Source organism: Rattus norvegicus, chromosome 13 (genome assembly GCF_021556685.1).
Source record: "Rattus norvegicus strain SHRSP/BbbUtx chromosome 13, alternate assembly SHRSP_T2T, whole genome shotgun sequence".
Classification (NCBI taxonomy): domain Eukaryota; kingdom Metazoa; phylum Chordata; class Mammalia; order Rodentia; family Muridae; genus Rattus; species Rattus norvegicus.
Genome location: NC_141546.1, coordinates 80919506 through 80934385, shown reverse-complemented (window position 1 = coordinate 80934385; position 14880 = coordinate 80919506). Strand labels below are relative to the sequence as shown.

Here is a 14880-nt window from a genome sequence, read left to right as displayed (position 1 = left end):
AAATCCTGAAAGCCTGATTACCTTTCGGTTAAAAGAAAGTCATAAAGAGAAAGTTCTGTGAAAAGTTTGGTGATGAAAAAAAAATTAATTCGTAAAGGTAGGTAGGCTCCCAGCATGAAGGCATGAAATATTCCAGCATCTTCAACGCTAACCAAACCTGGCACGAGCACTTACCTTCTCCACCTGTACTCACACCCCTGGGAGCTTGAGATTCACTCCTGTCCCTGAGGCTCTGGGTGGTGCAGCCATGGCTGCCTTCTGGGAAGCAGGTTTCCTGAACTCTACTTTTCAAATGCCTGGAGGTCACCCAGGATGGCCCAACCCTGAGTCTTGGCAGCTGCCTTAGTACACATGTCCCATACTGTAAATATTAGTTGTATTTTTATGAAATACAAGGTGAAATCAACACCAAAGTATAAACATAGCTGTAATACCCAAGGCCAAAAGAGATTGAGGAGAACCGTATTGTTTTTAAAATGCAGAAACAATTTGTAGTTATGACCCGTGTTGACAGTTGATGAAAAGCTGGGAGGAATCCCCTTTTAGAATGTTCCGTGGTTCTTATCTATCCTGTCATCATAACAGAAATCAAACAAACACAGAGTTGGGGGAGGAGCTAAAAGGGGAACAAGAGACACCCAGGGCTAATTCATTTGAGTTAGAAGTTTTCCCATGGTAATGTAGTGACCATTTCTCTCTTTAGCCCTCTTCTCTATGCCAGCTGCCCACTGCACCCCTCTCTGTGCCAGCTGCCCACTCTAACCTGCTTTGCTTTTTCCACACATCTCTCTCATTTCTCCTGAACTGAAACTGATCTCTGTGATTTATTTACTCAGGGTAAGATGTCTGTGGCACCAAATACCTGTAGCTTCCTTGAACAGAAGACTCACGGCTAAGCTGCTGTGAATGGTATTCACCTCAGAGGCTCCTGGTCCAATCAACCCCAGAAAAAGCACATTCCTTTAAAGTCCTATTTGATGCTAAGTTAAGGCCCAGAAGTTTGACCCAATCAAATTAATGCCCCAAGCGGGCAGATGGGTAAAGAAAGCAGACTTTGCCTAGGGCACCAGCAACCTGGAAGGAGGAAGTCTGAGTCTCCAGATGCCCTGCTTCTTAAGCTACAGAGAAGTCGGGGATGTTCCCAGAGATCCAGGATCAAGATTGGGAGAGGGACTTCTGCTTTTCCTTGAGGGTAGTTGGAGATCTCCCAAGGACCCGAGGGCCCCTCTTTTTTACTGGTTTTTTACTGTCTTTGTGGTTGCCGTAGCTGGTAAGTGTGACTTGAACCTTGAAGAGAGAGAGGAGGGAGCCTGGGTAAGTCTAGGTCAGGCCAACCTAGTTATAGTTCTGGACAAAACATTTCTCAAATCATTAACATGTCTACATGTGGAGCCAAGCAGAAGCTGCCCGAAAGGTGGAGCCACAATGGAGAGAACATAATGTGAGGCCAGAGAGAATGAGCTTTTCATCTTGTCCCAGCACCTGGGCAACTTCAAACCAAAGTGAAAAGTTATAGTTCCAGGAACAGTGGTCTTTTAAGTCCCCCCAAAATAACCAGGCAACCATTAGCATCAGAATCCCTAGATCCCGGGAATTGTCTACAACAAAGCTAGCGGGAGACTAATAATACATTGCCCAACTGTGTGACCTCCAGAATGAGTGATTTTCAAGCCAACTGAAAGTCAAAGCTAGAGGGTTTAATTGGGTTTTAGTAACACAACCTCTATAATTATTAGCTACTGAGGACCACAGTACTCCATGTTAACTCATCAGCTTGCCAGCCTGACTCTATGGTTCTTCCTGATTTACAATGCAGGCTACAAACTTAAAGCATCTCACCCACAATCGTAGTCTGGAGTTTGCAAGGCTAGGATCCGTGCCCAGGTGATGTACCATTGAGCTGGAATTCAGCCACTATGCTGTGTAACCTTTGCTATGAACTATAAAAGAACTAAAAGAACTATATGAACTAAAAGAAGAGAGCAAAATTTACCTCTGACTATCAGCAGAGCTTAACTGTAATTGTTTTTCAAGTGTTATTTTTAATGATGGTTCTTAAATGCTTTAAACTCCCTTTTAGCCCACCACCCACCAGAGATTGTGGGAAAGAAAGGTTGGGGGTGGGGTGGGGGTAAGTGGACCTGTTTAGAAAGGTTCTTTGGAGCAACTCCCATCTGTGTTGTCTGGAAATTGGCAGTTCAATGCACAGGTCAGCAGTGGCAGCTTGATCCACTCAAAAACATTTCACAAATACACCAGCAGTGCAGTTCAGTAGTCAGCGAGAGAGACCAGGAGGAACGCCAGGAGTTCTCAGCTGTGCCTCTCTCAGAGAAGGGAAGATCAGAGACTCACGAGTGTCACACAGCTAGAAGCAAGCCTAGTTCAGCCCCCATCACTGTCCCTCCAGTCCTTTTTATACTCTCTCCAAACATCGCTCATCCTCCCTGGGTCTTGCCTCAGCCAGGACTCACTCTGCCAATCAGCCTGAGTCCACAGAAGCATCGAGAAACGGCAGCACACCACCAGAAGTTTTTTGGCCCATTTCTCTCTATGGAGTTCCGACAGATGCAGCTCGACTATGCAATGTAAGCCGAACTAATACATGCACGCTGTTAGCAAAGACTTCTTCAGTACATGTCCTTTCACATGCTTGCTTTAGCAGAATGTCCTCTCTCCTGTGTCGGTTTCAGTGAAACGTTCCTTCACATGTTTGCCCAGCCAAATATCGTCCAACAGACTTTCCAAAGAACCCTTAAGTTTCCACTTCAGGTAACTGTTTTTCTTTCTCAGAGCCTTAGTGCAGACTCAGCCTTTCTGTATCAGTAATGTTAGCATTGCAAGAACAGCCCTGTGGGCGTCCACTGGCAGTCTGGAAGATTATGTCTGCACCTCATTGCTTTCCCCAGAGCAGTCGTTGCAGCAGACTTCCTTGACCCCTTATATTAATAAGGCACGTGCAAAAGAGCGCTTTGTCCTTTAAGCACAGTTGCTTGCCAATGTGTGCCTCTCCATTTTTTTTTCTGACTTTGTCTTTTGAACCAGTTTTTAACCTATATTTCAGTTTTATAAATGGGACAAAGTCAGACCAAAAAAAATCCTTTTCCTCAAATGAGGCCTGTACAGAAACTTTGGGGTAGGATCAAATCCCGGAGAAGCAGAAGGCCTCAAAACTGGAGACGGTAACAGCCTAGGCTGAAGGGCAAACTCATCGATTCACCTACAAAGCATTCTACATTAAAAATAGCCCTGACATATCCTTATTGAGAAAACTGGGGTGAGGCAGCTCCTATGAGTCACACCAAAGCAAAGCTGGGGATCGGTCCTCAAAGACCGAGGAAACAATTTCCTACAAGCGACCTGTTACAAGCACCACATGTGCTCACTAGAAAGAAGCAAGGTCTGGGTGAATTGAGGACTTGGCCAGCCGCTCGTGCGACAAACAGTTGTATCTTAGTCAACTGATCAGCTTCGATGCTTCCGGAAGGGTTACTTGCTCTCCTGGGAAGTCGGGAGACAGGGATGCGGACTTTGGGAATGAAAGGACCCTGGGAGCTAAGCACAGCCCATTAGAGGGGTTTCCATTCTCAATTCTGATCTGCACACACACACATCCCCACTGTCAGGACAGATGCCTCGGGCTTGCTCAGCCTGCTGTCAGAGGCAGGTGATCTCATTACCAATTCTTAACTCTGACTCCACACTCACCTGATGCACACGCTTCTGATTATAAATGAACTGGCCTGGTCATTTTCCTTCAGAGAGAGAATTTGGGAGACAAGGGTCATGAGTGCCTGGTCACCTTGGTGGATATAAATCTCGATGTGCATTAATAAGTGGCATTTTGCTTTTACATCGTGTTTTATGCACTTCATATGTGCGGGTCAGTACCACTAAGCCTGATCACATCCAACGACCCCGGGAAGATGAATTTTTCACAGCAGCCGTGAGTAATGGCCAGACATGAGTCTATTCAGAATTCAGCGGTCGTCTTTGCATCTGTACTTCTGTAATCTACACAACTCTAGTTGAGGAAGACTGCACCGATGGATGAACCTCAACTAACAGAGAATAAAATATTTTTTTAATTTCGTAATTATATTTATGTACAGAAAACCTAGTGTACATTTAGCCCAGTTTAGTGGCGAGTTCTTTAGCCTTTGCCTTTTCCAGCTTGGCAATGCGAGCCACAGACTTAGGATCCAGGACGTTGCCTCCCCAGTGGCAGCTGATCTCATCGTATCTGTCATTATAATTGGTCCTAATAGCTTCACCAGCTTAGCCAGAGCACCCTTGTCTTCCGAGTTAACCTGTGTGAAGGCAACAGTGGTGCACGTCTTCCTGTGGACCAGGCGCCCCAGCCTGGCCTTTCCCTTGGTGATGCAGAAGGGCACCCCCATCTTTCGACAAAGGGCAGGCAGGAAAACCGCCAGCTCAATGAGGTCTACATCATGGGCAGTCACCACCAGCTGAGCCTTCTTGTTCTCCACCAAGGTGGTGACTGTATTGACCCCTGCTCAGAGGACAGGCGGTCTCTTAGTTGGGACGTCCCCTTTGCCAGCAGCTTTCTTCTCAGCACGGGCCAGCAGCCTTTGCTTCTTCTCCTGCTTTGTCTCTGGCCTGTACTTGTGGGTGAGCTTAAGCAGCTGAGTCGCTGTTTGTCTGTCCAGGGCCTGGGGGAACTGGTTGATGGCAGGAGGTACTGTGAGCCGCTTATAGAGGATGTCTCTTTGCTGCTGCAGCCTGGTGTAGCGGGGCCATTTGACGAAGCGTGTGAGGTCTCTTTTGGGCTGGATGGCCTGCCCTGGGAAGTAAAGAGGGACACTGCAGCTGAGGCCCTCAGGAAGGTGTCAGTGTCGGTGCATCATCGATCTTAGTGGTTCAAATGTCATCACCAGAGGATAAAATATTTTATTATATATTTATGTAAATGCCCGGATGTGTGTGCTAGTCTGAACATCCAAAGCAACATTGGCATCAGTGTACAGCCAGTCCCAAGGCAGGTCACATAATAGCTATGTGACTGTTAATCTTAACCATCACCTGATTAGGGTGAGAAGAACTTATGAAGTAACTAATCCAGAGAGGATTAGGTAAGAGAAAGGACCTGCCCTGGATATGAACGGTGGCATCCCATCGCCTGGGGGTCTATATATAATAACGGGGAAAGGAAAGAAAACTCTGTTTCTTCCCTATCACGATGCTCCCTCGGCCTCATCCTCCCCGCCAGGATAGACTAGAAATAAACCCCTTCCCTTTTACATTGTTTCCAGTGGGTATTTTGTCAAGGTAACTCAAAAATGACCGACATGAGATGTAAATGCTGTCCCTCTAGGACTAGGCTCTTGCAGGCGCATTTTGTGGGAGCACATTCATTCAACTCATAGCAGCTCCGTGGCTGTCTGCAATCTCCCCCTAATGCCCACAGCCAGGCTGGCACCAACGGTGCTGCCGTTCTCGCCAAAGGCAACTGTCTGCTGCACCTCTCCCCAGTTCTTCAGCTGACCAGAGCTGCAGGGGCTTCTCTAGGCTCTCTGGGTGTTCTGAATTGCCCAGGGCCAGAGCTGCACTTCCCTTGTTATTGCATGCTGCCCAGAGCACAGTAAGGAACAGCTTTCTCTTCTCTCTCCCTCTGTCTCTCCTTCTGCCTCCCCCGGGGCCTCCCCCTCTCCCCCTCCACTCCCTCTTCCCCTCCCTCTCCCAGTCACAGTAATAACTTGGGCCCGCAGTGCTGGCTTCTGTTCCCAAACAATGCTCGCAGCAGTTTGTGGTCCACGACCGCACTACAGCTCTAGGCAAAGGAGTGGCTATGCAGAACCAAATGCAGCTCAAAATCTGAAGCTGAGCACATCCATCCAGAGACGTTGGACGGGCACACCACAGAGGCAATGGCCTTGGTTCCCTCTGCCCTGTCTTGCCTGCTCTGCAAGGAGATAAAGCAATGAAGGATGGTGAGCTTAGTCCACTTTCATGAAAGCAAAAGTTAAGACAGAGCCAAGCCAGCATTATAACAAAGACCGTGCTCACTTAGCTGTCTATAGTCCTATATACAAACCACCCCCAGGTCATGTGTCTTAATAGTGTGGCTTTAGTCACTCTCTGTGAATTGTCCTGCCATTTCCATAAAATCCCAGGAGAACAAAGCCCTTAAGTTGGAAAGGGAAAAGAGAATAGATTCGACTGGAGCAAATTGGCTGCATCCAGCATCCGTTCCCTGCATTGAGGGAAATACCTTCCAGAGACCACTTATCTTTCTGGTACCTTCAGAATAGGTGCTCGATGAGACTTCTGTCTGTGGAGGAATGCCCAAGGAGCCACTTCCAGAAGCAGGGACTTTTTTTTTAAATCATTTTCTTACCACGCCAGGTATCTATGACCAGGCCTCTGTGTGTGTGTGTGTGTGTGTGTGTGTGTGTGTGTGTGTGTGTGTGTGTGTGCTCATTCGAGTGCACACACATGCACACACATTTCTCCCTCTGTGCAGATGATTTCCAAGGCTTCTGGTTAACCCTGTGTTACTCTCTGATAGTTGCTCACTCCAGGCTTGGCCTTATAGCCCCAAAGAATCCCCTGGGTCTTCTCGGTGTTCTCCTGGGAGAGCCTCTTAGCAGCCTGGATCACTCCTTCCCAGCACTCTCTCCAGACAGGACTCACAGAGGACATCGGTGTCCCCCAGGGAGTCTAAATGCTCACGCTGCAGGTTCCTCTAATTTATTTCTGCTTTCTGCCATCCTATTCCTGTGAAGTCTTTCCTTTATTCCACGTGTCTTTCTCTGCCACCCCTCTTGATCTGACCTTCCCTGCAAACCTAGTTAGGAGACGGACTCTTCTATTTATGGTTGACCTTATCCTGTGCCTTCTAAGGTTTGCTAAAGGATTTCCCCCCCACCCTCGACACTGGATTTTGAAATCAATTTTAAAAGAGAACACAATTTCTAAAGCTGTCCTTCCTTGAAGGACACTTTTTATTCCCTCTGAAGAATGTATACTGAGGACTGGTCTCTGGGGGAAAACCATATTTCTGTGCCTCTGTTTTGTTTTATTCTGGGGTTACAAAGGGGATGGGGGGGCTTGATGACACAGCTAATCCAAGGGAGCATCTGCTTTCTTTGACAGAGCCCAACTTATGGTGTAGTGTGGGTTAGGAGGACTGCCCTACAGCAACAGCTTTCTCTACACAAAGCATCACTTTGCTGCAGGCAAAGCCTCTCTATTTTGATGACTACTTTTGTCAGTGTCTAGCATCCTCAGATACGGTAGTACGGTAGTGCTTAATGCTTGATAATTCAAAAGGACACCACACACCACACACACACACACACACACACACACACACACACACACACACACACACGTATTATTGTAAGACAGTTCATTTTATTAGCAATAAAACCTGGGCCTTTTCCTTGAGGAGAGAGAGACAGAGAGAAAAAGAAGCAAGCCTCAGAACAGCTCTCTGTATCTGGGATATGGCGACTTCTTTCCCCCATCCAGTGGAGGACTGAGACCAGACTGGGAGAAGGAAGCCATTAGAGAGGGAACTTCTTCTCTTCTTTTCTGTTCTGTATATGGTTAGATCCCAGCTCTATCAGCAGAGATCCTGAAGTAATGTTGATGTGAACCTAGCCTAGCCTACCCATGGTGCATATAGGCAAGCCTGAGGTAGTGCAATAGCATCCAGGGTCTGACTTCTTAAGTCAGAGGGCCAAATAACTGAATGTGAGCATTGTGGAAAGCTTAGCACCAGTAAGGATTTCTGAATATTTACCGACCAAAAATTCATTCACAGTCACTACATATGACTCTGAGTTATCCCTGGCTATGCTCACCCATGTTGTAGCACACGACTCTGTGCTGTGGTTCTGGACACAAAATATGCAGACATGGCACTGTGTGACTATGAGGCTGCCTGAAGTACATGTGTAAGAATTGCAGTGTTAGGCTGGGCAGTGGTGCACAAGTTTTTAATCTCAGCACTAAGGAGGCAGAGGCAGGTGGATCTCTGTGAGATTGAGGCCAGCCTGGTCTACAAAGTGAGTTGTAGCACAACCCGGGCTACATACAGAGACATAAACCCCGTCTAAAAAAAAAAAATTGCAGCGTTTTTACTGTTTATTTTTCGTTCTCCAGTACCTTCTCCTGGTATGCAAATGTACATGCAGAAAAAAACTTGAATAAATAAATAAACAAACAAACAAACAAATCTTTAAAACAAAAAGCATGAGAGCTACAAAGATGGCCGGGTCAGTGGGAAGGAGCGCTTACTGCTCTTGCCAGGTTCAGTTTGCAGCACTGACAGAGCTGTTCACAACCATCTGTAACTCAAGTTCTAGAGGATTCAAACCCTTATCTAACCACCCCCAGTTCCTGCACGCATCTGGTGGGCTTCCCTACACTCAGACACATACATAGACAAAATAAAAATAAACAACACCCCTCCCCAAGAGTTTAATTACAGTTACTATTTCCCTGTTACAATGTCTCATTATGTGTTAACTGTGTATTATATTTGGATCGGATTGTATTAGAATGTCATATTTTAAAAAAAACTGCTGTTCAAGTTGCTGGCTTGAGTTTCCAAAGAGATCATTGCAAGAATTTGGGCTTAGATTGGAACAGAATCTCCAACAGTTTCTGAGTTGGCCTTAAACACCCGGTTCCTTTTCATAGTATGCATTTATGAGTAGCACCCTCAGCACTGCTAACTTTAAATAAAACAGCAGTCAGCTGAAGCACACTGAAGACGCTCTATGCTACACTGTATCAAACATTCAGCTGCCACTGAATGCTATGCTAATATAAACACATCTAACTCATTGGTATGCAAATTTTCATCTCTAATGATGGTGAAATTCTATAAATCCTTTCAATCAAAATTCTATGATATTTTATCATCATACTAATAAAACTATTATTATCATAGTATTTATGATATATTGTCAATGTCGGATTGTATGTTTATTTTATATACTTGTATCCCTGGGATCACATGGAAATTTCTCAACCAAAGGGAATTGCAAGGGGAAAGACTCTTAAGCAGCCTTGATGTAGCGTATGCTAGAAGGGGGATTGGGAAGGTGACCTTTGCCTCCTGACTGTCCGTTTTGTGGTGGGTCACCACAGTACTAGCAAGGCCTCTAAACAACAGGTGTTCCAAGGTCTCTGGGGTCTCCTAAGCTGTCACACTGGTTTCTTCTCATCTATACCAGAGCTCCGGAATTGAGGCTGTTAGGACACTCAGGTGATTTTCAATCTAGCTACACTGACCATGTTGGAGCATGCCAGATTGGGGGGTGTAAAAGTCTTCCCGTCTCCTCCAAGTACTTTCTGAAAGGCGCAAGGACCTTACATCAGGCCCCACCTCCTAAACTGCGGGATGGGGCAGGGGAGGGCCGGGTGGGGTGGTCCCCAAATCCCTGAGCTTCTGACAGGTGATCTAGAGCATAGGGATGGGGGGTGGGGCGCCACACTGCACATCCTCAGAGAAGAGCCATGTATATTTATCTCACTCTCTGCTTTCCTTTTCTCTCCTCCTCTCCCGAGTTGAGTCAGGACAGAAGTCTACCCTACCCTTCAGAACTCCTAAAACTGCTTGTTTGCAGTAAGGTAAGAGCTGTTTTGGGCCAGCACATAAATCAACACATGGCTTCCTTCATCAAGAACCAAACAAAACCTGCGCCAGCAGAACCCAGCACTGCTCAGTGATAAAGTTGATTTACAACTCCTTATCTCCGCAGTAAACAGGCCTCACGCGGCAGCCCGCTTTGTCCCGACTTCCTATCCATTCCATGGCTTGTGGATAAAGCCTGTGTCCTGCTTCCTTCTGTCTGTGGGCTTTGGGCTTTGGCGTTTGATGTCCAAAGCCAGCTTTTCAAATTTATAAAAGCTTTTTCTCTCTGGCCCTTTGTCTTCCAAGACTATTGTTTCAGCTATGAGCTGGAACAACTCTGTTCAATTCAGTTCCTTTGTTCCAGCCTGGGTCTGTCCTTATCCTAAGAAGAGGTATTATTTTGAAAAAATCATTACTGAGAGACTGGTGGGAAAGATGATAATTCTACCTTTGCCGTGTTTAGCTTTTTAATTGCATTCCCTAGGTCTCTGGTGAGAACCATATTTGTGGTTTAATGTAGAGATTTATTTTACAAATGAGAGTTCATCCCCTCAACAGCATACTCAACCAATAAGTGCCAAATTAGTCCACCGTGTACTAAAAAACCTATAATGGCCAGAACAAATACAATGTTGAGTACACCGTTTACAATAGCAGCAGTGCGGCTGGAGAGGCGGCTCAGTGGTTAAGGAAGATTACTGACAACTCTTCTCGACGACCTGAGCTCAGTTCCTAGCACCCATACTGGGCAGCTCACAACTGCCTGTAACTCCAGTTCTAAGGGATCCAGTGCCCTCTTCTGGCTTTGGCTGGCATCGGTGTCTGTCTGTCTGTCTCTGTCTTTCTCTGTCTCACTGTCTTTCTCTGTTTCTGTTTGTCTCTTTTCTCTCTGTCTCACTGCCTCTTTGTCTCTGTCTCTCTCACACAGTGCACATACATGCATTTTTGCGAAAAAAAAAACACAAAAAACCTGACATAACTTAAAAATAGAAAAAAACAATAGAAATATTCCTTTGTATTTTGTATTTTATAATATTTCTCTCTGTGTGTGTACACGTGCATGTGTGTATACAATTTATGTGTGTATGTATATGTGTCTATATGTATAAGGTTAGGAGACAGTGGGGAGCCCAACTGTATCCATAGAAAAGATCTCTCTCTCTCTCTCTCTCTCTCTCTCTCTCTCTCTGCTTTCCTTTCACTCTCCTCCTGCCATGGGACAAAAGTCTACTAGTCAGAACTCCTACAAGTGCTTGTTTGCAATAAGGTTAGTACTGCTTCCTGGCAGCACACAAATCAACACATGGCTTTCTTCATCAAGAATATCTTGCAACCAAACAAAACTTGCACCAGCAGGTTTTGCGTGTACAGGTTGTGTGGATAGAGGTGGATATGTGTATGTACATACAGTTGTAAGTGTGTGTATGTACAGGTGCATGTGTGTATGCATATATATGCATATGTTTGTGTATGTGTGTGTAGGTTTGTGTGTATACAATGATTATGTGTGTATACGGGTACAAATGTGCGTGTGTGTGCGTGTGTGCGTGTGTGTGTGTGTGTGTGTGTGTGTGTGTGCATGCACGTGTGCGCACATGCATGGATAGGCCAGAAAACAACTTTGGATATGTTTTCTCATCAGACGCTGTGCGCCTGTTTTCTGAGCTTCGATGTTTTTGGGGGACCCAGGACTCCGTCTGTGACTAATAGGCTGACTGGCCAGCAAGCCCCAGGGATCTTCTACCTCCCCTGCCCTGCTCCGCCATTACTAGCACAAGCTACCACTTCTTACATGGACTAGAGATGGGACTTCAGCCCTCAGGCTGGGAAGCAAACCCTTTACAGACTCATCGATCTCTGCAATCACTTGTATAATACTTTTAGAACGGTAATCTTAATTTGGTGTGTGGGAAGGGGTAGCTGCATGTCCCTACCGAGTTATAAATCAAGCACCACACTCATCCTGGTGACATTTGTCTCCACTACTCTTATGGTGCCTCAACTGTTTTCTAAGAATCTTCCCTGCAGTATTTTAATTTTAAAAAGTACAGTGTTTAGGATTGAACCCGGCACCTTATGCATGCTAGTCAAATACTCCTCTACTGAGCTACACCCTCACCTTCTGTCTGCAAAATTTTAACAACCTTAGAAGGCATCAATCCCTTAACTATGGTGCACTTTTATTATCAACAGCACGTGTAAGCCCTCTCCCTTTATCCTGGATCTTCCCTTTATCCTGGCCCCAGGTGGCCCCAGGGCCTCATGTCTAGGAACATGTGTAACCTCCCTCACACCATGTGTGGATAGCTCCAGGTAGAAGGTAACATGCTTCCAGTTTGTACAATGGAACAGTGCTAGTCTGGGGTTCTCTATCTCTTTTTAAAGTTAAATTATTTTTATTACAGTGTGTGTGTGTGTGTGTGTGTGTGTGTGTGTGTGTGTGTGTGTGCACCCATGTATGAGTGAGAGGAAGACTTGCGCACATCAGTTCTCTCCCTCCACCATGGGACCCAAGGACCAATCACACCTAGGTGGCCAGGCTCAGTGCTAAGGGCCTTTAGTCACCGGGATGTCTCACCTGCCTGCTCTATGTCTTAGTTTGCTCATCCAAAGTAATTTTTCAAAAATTATCCCCCTGCTGAAGACTTGTTTCCCATCTTGCAGTATACTGAGGAATCACAGGTCTTTTACGCCAGATGCAAAGAGGGTGAAATTTAAGCAATGGGGTGCCACAGACCCCTGAATCAGATCAGTTACCAGAATTATGGAAGTGTTCTAGCTTTAGTGACATATATTTCATCTACTTAAAATGTACAGTTCAGGACCTGGAGAGGTGACTAAAGAGTTTAGAGCACATACTGTGATGCGCACTCGACTTTAATCCCAGCATTTGGGAGGCAGAGGCAGAGGCAGAGGCAGAGGCAGAGGCAGAGGCAGAGGCAGAGGCAGAGGCAGAGGCAGAGGCAGAGGCAGAGGCAGAGGCAGAGGCAGAGGCAGAGGCAGAGGCAGAGGCAGAGGCAGAGGCAGAGGCAGAGGCAGAGGCAGGTGGATCTCAGTGAGTTCAAGGCCAACCCGGTCAACGGGAAGAATTCCAAGACAGCCAGACCTACGTAATAGACAGATGCTGTCTCAACCAAAACAAGAGAAACAAAGCAACAACAACAACAATAAAAGACAGTGTGTCTTGTTCTTGAGGAAGATATGTGGTTTCCAGAGGCCACATTGAGAGGCTCACACCAGATGCCTCTAACTCCAGCTCCAGGGGATCCAATGTCTTCTGGCCTCCTGGGGACACCTGAACCTGCATGACACACACAGACACAAACGTGTACATATAATAAAAAATAAGTAGATAAATAAATTAAAATGTATCATTCAGTGATTAAAAAAAAATACTCCTAAGGTTGTACAACCATCATCCTCACTGGCTAATTCTAGAACATTTTTATCACCTCAAAAAAAAAAAAAAGTCCTCGTATTCCTTAGTAATCCCCACCCCTAAATCTGGCAACTATTAACCTACTCTCTGTCTCTATGAATTTTCCTATTTTAGACATTCACACAAGTGGACTCACACACTATATTGTAGTTTGTGGCAGCTTCTTTCATTAGCATAATGTGTCCAAGGTTCAGTCCCAGTACAATGTATACCAGTATGTTATTTCTTTTACTGGCCAAATAATATTCCACTTTATGGATATACCATTTTTTGGCATTTACAGCAGCATCACTATACTTAGAAATCGAATTAATTAGGATAAGTTATATCTAAATGAGTTAAGCATTCTACCAAAATGAAGGAAAGAAAGGAGAGAAGACATTTGGGGAAAACAAGAAATTTCTATATCTTTCCATTTTTTCCAGAAAAACAAAACAGAATTCTATGCAAGCCAGAAGTGTTTTGTAAAACCTTTTTCCATTGCACACATATAGAGATACACTTTCTTAAGTCTGGAGAACATGGAACTATGCTACCTTGGTTCAATGTTTCCAGGGGATAAGGGAAACTTAAACAAACTTAAGTAGCCATCTTGAGCCTTAGTCTATCTCTCCCTGCGCCTTGACCTCACCTGCACTCTGCTAGTCAGCCCTTCTGGGTGCTCCTGGTGGTCCATCTGGAGGTCAGTCCAACAGGCAATTATGGGTGAGCTGTGGGAGAGATTAGCAGTTATGCTTAATTACAAGGAAATAAGATTTCTCTGGGGCTGCTGTGAGCGAGGGAAGCAGATACGATCAGTCAAAGTGCTTCAAGAGCCTTGGAAGGCAGCCCCTCTGCAAATATAGGGTTGGCCTTTATTGTCACTGCGGTTAATAAGCCAGATGTTCTCAAAGCATTCCTCCAACCGGTGACAGGGCTTGGAAAATTGCTACCCCTTTATTGGTTGCTGAAACCAAATAAAAATCAAATTAAAGTTTAATTCACCTCATAATTTTCTTCATGGCAGCTCTGGTTGGCAGCCTTGAGGCACAGTCAACCTCCTCCTCCACGGCATCCATCACCCTCAGCTGAAGCCCCCAGAGGCCAGCAGCTCCTTTTACCTCTGCCAGAAGTCCTCTGTGGGTGCAGGCTGCAGCTGCAGAGAGAGTTGTAGCTCTGGCTAAGATGAAAGGACATTGGGAACTGCTTGAAATTGCCAGAAAGTCTTTCCCTCGGCTCCTCTCCTCTGGGGTCTCCATGGTGACCGGGCAGGGGTCCGATAGATATTCTAGTTATGTGACTTGGGCCACTCCTATATCCAGCCTCCCACAGGGTTGACTCCCACATGCAGGGCAGGTTGTAGCTACTTCTGCGATCCAGGCAGTGCCTGTCGTAACAAGGGTTTAATCAGTATTTCTTGCACTTTTGCGAAGATTTTCCTAGTGAGTGAATGAAGAGCAAATCACTTTCTAGGTGTTTCCTTTTAACATAATCTTTTTTCTTTCATTGTCTTCCCTCCTTTTCTCTTCCTTCTTTCCCTTTCCTTGACACAGGGATATCCAAGACGTCTGGGGCACCGCTCCAGCGCTAACATGATTCCACATGTGTTGTGAGTTAGCAGCCTGCTACTGTCTGTGTAAACGCAAGAGCTGGGTTTTGCCGTTCTGAAATGCACCAATGAAAGCCAGCAGCCTCCTCCTTGAAATCAGACGGGGTGCAAAGACAGGAGACCGTGATAGACCCAGGAGGTATCAAACATAGAGGAACCTCTCGGCGGCGGAGCACTGATTCATAAAAAGTCACTGCGGGGACACATGTGACCACCAGGCAGGGGTGCAAACCCTTCTTCACAGCC

The 14880-nt window shown here is 45.8% G+C and overlaps 1 pseudogene; it reads right to left on the bottom strand.

Annotated features, from left to right (window-relative positions):
* Positions 1–4125: 4125 nt before the first annotated feature.
* LOC148001741 (large ribosomal subunit protein eL8-like) lies at positions 4126–14284 on the bottom strand (annotated as a pseudogene).
* Positions 14285–14880: the final 596 nt, after the last annotated feature.